Here is an 8,364-nt window from a genome sequence, read left to right on the forward strand (position 1 = left end):
CTATATTAGATATTGAACTACAACAACACACCCATCTTTCCATCTTCTTTAATTATATATATGCTAGGATTGAAAGCATAAACCCCACATCACTTTGATTTCAATATTTTCTCGATCATTCACCCTCAACCATTTAATCATCACTCCATGAGTACTAAGCTAATGTTATCTTCTTCGTTTCTACAATTATACCGGATAGGAACATCACCATTCAACACCTTTTATAACCATCAACCTTGATTACCTATATCACCACCTTGGTCACTTCCATTGACAACTTTCACATTCATCATGAACACGACAAAACACGACCATCACAACCACTAAAACGAACCCATTTGAGTTACTACTCATCGGGTTCTGTTGAGAACGAAACCCATTTTGTCACCACTCCATCGTGAACCCTACCACCACCTTTATCAACCCACAATCAAAACCCTATCACCAACATGAATCACCATCGTTAGATAACTCGTTACTATTTCCTGTTTCTGTTTCATGTTACCAATGAACAAACAACCGCCATCAATCACAAACATACGAACTGTTTTTCTGTTTCTTTCATGATTTGTCGATCACCCACATAATAATCATCACCATCAACGACCACCTTCACCTCACCACTCTTTGTTGCCAATCGCTGCTCTACTTCTCGCTATCTTTCTGTTTGAGCAGCTACAAAACCATCACCTTGTACCACCTTCTAACACCACCACTCTCCTCCACAACACCACAAATTGCAACCCTTATAAAGCAGCTGTTATGTTTGTTTTTTTTTATTTTCTTTTAATAACGAGAAGGGTGCAAAAACAACCTGTTGTTTTTTTTATGATGCGATACAGTAAAGACGCAATGAAGGTTATAAAGTTGTTGACAATTGCTCGATGGAATCCAGCTGGTAGAAACTGACCGACATTTTTTTTCCAATGGACTGCTAGGCTTTAGTTTCTTAATCGGGCCACTTAATCATGTAGCTTAGGGCCTTTAAACTCTTTTAAATGAATTTAAACATGTTGGGCCGAGTTACTTTGGGTCTGTTTTAGTGGGCCGAAACAGTTCTCAATTGTTTTGGACTGTTTTCATGTTTTTTTTTACGAAGTAAATGATTGATGATGATGATGATCATGAAGAAGAATGAGAATGATGATGATGTAAGTATATGATAATGATGATGGCGACGTGATCATATGATGATGATTTAAGATGATAATAAAAAGAAGGTCATGATGGTGATCATATTAATATTGTATGATGTAATGTTATGATGAAAACGATTAGATGATAAAAAAAAGAATGTTTGATGCTAAGATATTAAAATGGGTTTTAGATGAAGAAGAAGAACTTACATTTATACGGGATATATAAAAATCGAATTTAATAGTTATAGGAAAAACAGAAATTGGTGGCATGATTAGAGGTGTTAGCGGGTTTGCAAGGGGTCATGGGTTCGTGTCCCGGCTAGGGCGTTTCATTATTCTTTTTGAGCTTTTGAAGGTAGTCATTTATCAACTTATTATTATTATTATTATTATCATTACTATCACTATTAAATTATTTATTATAAACTACAGTTATTATCATTATTGTTATTACTACTTTTGTTATTATCATTTTATTTTTAAAAAATATTAAAATCATTTTTTTTATCAAAATTATTATTATTTTTATCATTATTATTATTAGTATTATTATTTTTAATCAAATACATCTTTTAATTATTATTATTAACATTATTTTACCAAATAAATATTTGTTATATAAAAATATATTTAAATACATATGACATACCTATATTAATATTTCTATAATAAATACTAATTATGTATCTAAAGTATATAGAATAAAAAATAGTTAATCGAGTTATTAATGAAACATATAATCTACTAAAATAATAGATGCTATATAAATTCGTTTGATTACAATTAAGTGTATTAATATATATATATATAAATGATATAGGTTCGTGAATCCGAGGCCAACCCTATACTTGTTCATTGTCGTCCTATGTATTTTTACTACAAAATACATTAGGTGAGTTTCATTTGATTCCCTTTTACTCTTTACCTTTTTGGGCTGAGAATACATGCGATGTTTTATAAATGTTTTACGAAATAGGCACAAGTACTAAAACTAATTCTATGTGGGTTAGAATCAAAAATCCCCTAGCTTGGTAACTTTAACTATTGGTTTATGAACTGGTAGGCGCGAATCCTAAAGATAGATCTATCGGGTTTTACACCCCCACCCAGATGTTCTTCTAGTCACTACTAAACTAGAAGAACGGGTGTTTAGTACTTCGAGGTTAACGGAACGCACTTGATTCGGTGCACATATTATTATAACTCGGGGGTACACACTCTTGTTAAGGCTAGTTACCGGGTGCCCACTGCTTAGAATGCTTTTCATACACTTGCGAGTGTATTATGTTTATGATAACGGAAATCTTGTGGTCTATTAATATATTAAAATGATTGTTAAACCTATGAACTCACCAACCTTTTGGTTGACACTTTAAAGCATGTTTATTCTCAGGTACGAATTAAGTCTTCCGCTGTGCATTTGCTCAATTGAAAGATATTATTTGGAGTCATTCCTGGCATATTTAGGAGAGTACCTCGCAATGGGACCAGATGTTGATGATTTCGTCCAGGAGGATAAGGACGGGTTTTGACAACTAGTGCTCGAGTATATAGGATTATGCATGCTTGTACTTTTGATATTGCCATTAGATAGGTTATGTTGATTCCTGAATTAGTTACATATACGATTGAGATAAGGTATAAGATATGCATGTCGTTGGAAAGCTAGCGAAAAATAGTTGAATTTTGGTTTAAGAATCACTTGAATCCAAGTAACGGTTAGAAAGTTATGAAATAAACAAATTGCATAATTAATTTCGTAATTAAAATTGCTGATGATAATTAGTGAACTAATTTTTTGGGTTATAAAAAGTGGTTATTTGGATTCTACTCGTCGAGTAGATGAATTTTCATATAAAGCACGTCTCGTTTCGTTGAACGGTTGTCAAGTTATGGACAAAAGAAGTTTTGCAAATTTTGATGAAATGTCGAAATGGGAACTGAAATTCTCGCTGATCTGCGTTGTTTCATATATAAAAAAAATACCACTGAATTCTTTGCTGTAAGGTCTAACAAACGACTCTGGCCGTTTGTCAATTCGAGTCTCGACGAATTTTCTAAAAATCATCAAAGTTGACGGTTTGGTCACATTTTAAAATTCTAAAAAGAGCTGAAACTTTTTTATTTAAAAATGTCAGTTTTGTATCAGTTGTCATGGTCGGCCTGATATGTGTTTACTCTTGCCAAAAATCATGTTATATCTTTGTGGTAACGAGAATTTGCAGGCTTTGACCGTTTGTCAATACGAGTTTTGTGGAATTTTCTAAAAATCTCCAAAGTAGGCTACTCGGTCACTTTTGTAAATTTATTAAAGCTGAAAAATTAACTTTGAAACGCCGAAAACGCATTGGCAACTACGAGTTGTCTAGGTTTAGTTTACTTCTGTAATATTTATGCTTAATCTTTTTGGTAATGTGTAACTTTTATCTTTGGCCGTTTATCAATCGGAGTTCCGATAATTTTTCTAAAAATAGCTGAAGTGGCCCGTTTAGTCATGTTTGACCGAAAATCATTTTTGTATAAGTTATTATATATTTGCATGCGACCTCATTTTTACTTTGACCTTTGACTTTTGACTTTAACCTTTGACTTTTGACTTTGAACTTTGACTTTTCCTGTTAACTTTTCAGTTAACTTTTTGTGTTGATTTTCTCTAAAAAAAAAAAAAAAAAAAACCTAAAATACTATTTTATGATTATGAACCCATTTGTGTTACGTTGTTTCACACGTCACCTTTTACTAGAATCTTAATTGAGCATGAGTAAATAACATGTTACTATACTGTAGAGTCAGACTCGAGCTATAGGATAGGATTACATTATGACCTGACCTAAATTGCTATACAAATATTGACCAACATATAAATATATATAATTAATATAGGTTCGTGAATCCGAGGCCAACCTTGCACTTGTTCAATGACGTTATATGTATTTTTACTACAAAATACAGTATGGTGAGTTTCATTTGCCTTTTTACCCTTTATATTTTTGGGACTGAGAATACATGCGCTTTTATAAATGTTTGACGAAATAGACACAAGTAATTGAAACTACATTCTATGGTTGAATTATCGAAATCGAATATGCCCCTTTTTATTAAAGTCTGGTAATCTAAGAATTAGGGAACAGACACCCTAATTGACGCGAATCCTAAAGATAGATCTATTGGGCCTAACAAACCCCATCCAAAGTACCGGATGCTTTAGTACTTCGAAATTTATATCATGTCCGAAGGAGGATCCCGGAATGATAGGGGATATTCTTATATGTATCTAGTTAATGTCGGTTACCAGGTGTTCACCATATGAATGATTATTTTTGTCTCTATGCATGGGACGTATATTTATGAGAACTGGAAATGAAATTCTTGTGGTCTATTAAAATGATGGAAATAAATGATTATGATAAACTAATGAACTCACCAACCTTTTGGTTGACACTTTAAAGCATGTTTATTCTCAGGTGTTAAAGAAATCTTCCGCTGTGCATTTGCTCATTTTAAAGATATTACTTGGAGTCTTTCATAGCATATTTCGAAGAACGTTGCATTCGAGTCATTGAGTTCATCAAAGATTATTATTAAATTAATTTATAGTTGGATAGTGGATATTATGAAATGGTATGCATGCCTGTCAATTTTCAATGTAAAGAAAGTTTGTCTTAAAAACGAATGCAATGTTTGTAAAATGTATTATATAGAGGTCAAATACCTCGCAATGTAATCAACTATTGTGAATCGTTTATAATGTATATGAACGGGTCCTTTCAACAATTACAACAATAATCGCAACAATTATCCCAACAATCGCAACATCAATCGCAACTACAACAAACGGCCCAACAACAACAACAACAACAACAGCAACTACAACAATCATCCCAACAACAATAATAACCGCAACAACAACAACAATCAGAAGCAGCTACGCCAAAGGTGTGAAAAGTATCACTCGGGGTTCTGCACCAAATTTTTCAACAAGTGTAAAAGAAATGGTCATAGCGCGGTGAAGTGTGAGGTCTACGGACCAGGGGTTAATAGAACGAAAGGAACATATGGTGTCGGAACGAGTAATGGCGGAGCAAGTAGTGTCGGAGCAAGTTATGCCAATGTAGTTTGTTATAAATGTGGAAAATCGGGCCACATTATTAGAAATTGCCCAAACCAGGAGAACACGAATGGACAAGGCCGCGGAAGAGTTTTCAATATTAATGCAGCAGAGGCACAGGAAGACCCGAAGCTTGTTACGGGTACGTTTCTTATTGACAATAAATCTGCTTACGTTTTATTTGATTCGGGTGCGGATAGAAGCTATATGAGTAGAGATTTTTGTGCTAATTAAGTTGTCCATTGACGCCTTTGGATAGTAAATTTTTACTCGAATTAGCAAATGGTAAATTAATTTCAGCAGATAATATATGTCGGAATCGAGAAATTAAACTGGTTAGCGAAACATTTAAGATTGATTTGATACCAGTAGAGTTAGGGAGTTTTGATGTGATAATCGGTATGGACTGGTTGAAAGAAGTGAAAGCAGAGATTGTTTGTTACAAAAATGCAATTCGCATTATACGAGAAAAAGGAAAACCCTTAATGGTGTACGGAGAAAAGGGCAACACGAAGCTACATCTTATTAGTAATTTGAAGGCACAAAAACTAATAAGAAAAGGTTGCTATGCTGTTCTAGCATACATCGAGAAAGTACAAACTGAAGAAAAGAGCATCAATGATGTTCCCATTGCAAAAGAATTTCCCGATGTATTTCCGAAAGAATTACCGGGATTACCCCCACATCGATCCGTTGAATTTCAAATAGATCTTGTACCAGGAGCTGCACCAATAGCTCGTGCTCCTTACAGACTCGCACCCAGCGAGATGAAAGAACTGCAAAGCCAATTACAAGAACTTTTAGAGCATGGTTTCATTCGACCAAGCACATCACCGTGGGGAGCTCCTGTTTTGTTTGTCAAGAAGAAAGATGGTACATTCAGGTTGTGTATCGACTACCGAGAGTTGAACAAACTTACCATCAAGAACCGCTACCCACTACCGAGAATCGACGACTTATTTGATCAACTACAAGGCTCGTCTGTTTATTCAAAGATTGACTTACGTTCCGGGTATCATCAAATGCGGGTGAAAGAAGATGATATTCCAAAGACTGCTTTCAGAACACGTTACGGTCATTACGAGTTTATGGACGAGTTTATGGTCATGCCGTTTGGTTTAACTAACGCACCAGCTGTGTTCATGGACCTTATGAACCGAGTGTGTGGACCATACCTTGACAAGTTTGTCATTGTTTTCATTGATGACATACTTATTTACTCAAAGAATGACCAAGAACACGGTGAACATTTGAGAAAGGTGTTAGAAGTATTGAGGAAGGAAGAATTGTACGCTAAGTTTTCAAAGTGTGCATTTTGGTTGGAAGAAGTTCAATTCCTCGGTCACATAGTGAACAAAGAAGGTATTAAGGTGGATCCGGCAAAGATAGAAACTGTTGAAAAGTGGGAAACCCCGAAAACTCCGAAACACATACGCCAGTTTTTAGGACTAGCTGGTTACTACAGAAGGTTCATCCAAGACTTTTCCAGAATAGCAAAACCCTTGACTGCATTAACGCATAAAGGGAAGAAATTTGAATGGAATGATGAACAAGAGAAAGCGTTTCAGTTATTGAAGAAAAAGCTAACTACGGCACCTATATTGTCATTGCCTGAAGGGAATGATGATTTTGTGATTTATTGTGACGCATCAAAGCAAGGTCTCGGTTGTGTATTAATGCAACGAACGAAGGTGATTGCTTATGCGTTTAGACAATTGAAGATTCACGAACAAAATTATACGACGCATGATTTGGAATTAGGCGCGGTTGTTTTTGCATTAAAGACTTGGAGGCACTACTTATATGGGGTCAAAAGTATTATATATACCGACCACAAAAGTCTTCAACACATATTTAATCAGAAACAACTGAATATGAGGCAGCGTAGGTGGATTGAATTATTGAATGATTACGACTTTGAGATTCGTTACCACCCGGGGAAGGTAAATGTGGTAGCCGATGCCTTGAGCAGGAAGGACAGAGAACCCATTCGAGTAAAATCTATGAATATAATGATTCATAATAACCTTAATACTCAAATAAAGGAGGCGCAACAAGGAGTTTTAAAATAGGGAAATTTAAAGGATGAAATACCCAAAGGATCGGAGAAGCATCTTAATATTCGGGAAGACAGAACCCGATATAGGGCTGAAAGGATTTGGGTACCAAAATTTGGAGATATGAGAGAAATGGTACTTAGAGAAGCTCATAAAACCAGATACTCAATACATCCTGGAACGGGGAAGATGTACAAGGATCTCAAGAAACATTTTTGGTGGCCGGGTATGAAAGCCGATGTTGCTAAATACGTAGAAGAATGTTTGACGTGTTCTAAGGTCAAAGCTGAGCATCAGAAACCATCAGGTCTACTTCAACAACCCGAAATCCCGGAATGGAAATGGGAAAACATTACCATGGATTTCATCACTAAATTGCCAAGGACTGCAAGTGGTTTTGATACTATTTGAGTAATAGTTGATCGTCTCACCAAATCAGCACATTTCCTGTCAATAAGAGAAGATGACAAGATGGAGAAGTTAGCACGACTGTATTTGAAGGAAGTCGTCTCCAGACATGGAATACCAATCTCTATTATCTCTGATAGGGATGGCAGATTTATTTAAAGATTCTGGCAGACATTACAGCAAGCATTAGGAACTCGTCTAGACATGAGTACTGCCTATCATTCACAAACTGATGGGCAGAGCGAAAGGACGATACAAACACTTGAAGACATGCTACGAGCATGTGTTATTGATTTCGGAAACAGTTGGGATCGACATCTACCGTTAGCAGAATTTTCCTACAACAACAGCTACCATTCAAGCATTGAGATGGCGCCATTTGAAGCACTTTATGGTAGAAAGTGTAGGTCTCTGATTTGTTGGAGTGAAGTGGGGGATAGACAGATTACGGGTCCGGAGATTATACAAGAAACTACCGAGAAGATCATCCAAATTCAACAACGGTTGAAAACCGCCCAAAGTCGACAAAAGAGCTACGCTGACATTAAAAGAAAAGATATAGAATTTGAAATTGGAGAGATGGTCATGCTTAAAGTTGCACCTTGGAAAGGCGTTGTTCGATTTGTTAAACGAGGGAAATTAAATCCAAGGT

The sequence above is a fragment of the Rutidosis leptorrhynchoides genome, chromosome 2 (genome assembly GCF_046630445.1).
Source record: "Rutidosis leptorrhynchoides isolate AG116_Rl617_1_P2 chromosome 2, CSIRO_AGI_Rlap_v1, whole genome shotgun sequence".
In the NCBI taxonomy this organism is placed as follows: Eukaryota; Viridiplantae; Streptophyta; class Magnoliopsida; order Asterales; family Asteraceae; genus Rutidosis; species Rutidosis leptorrhynchoides.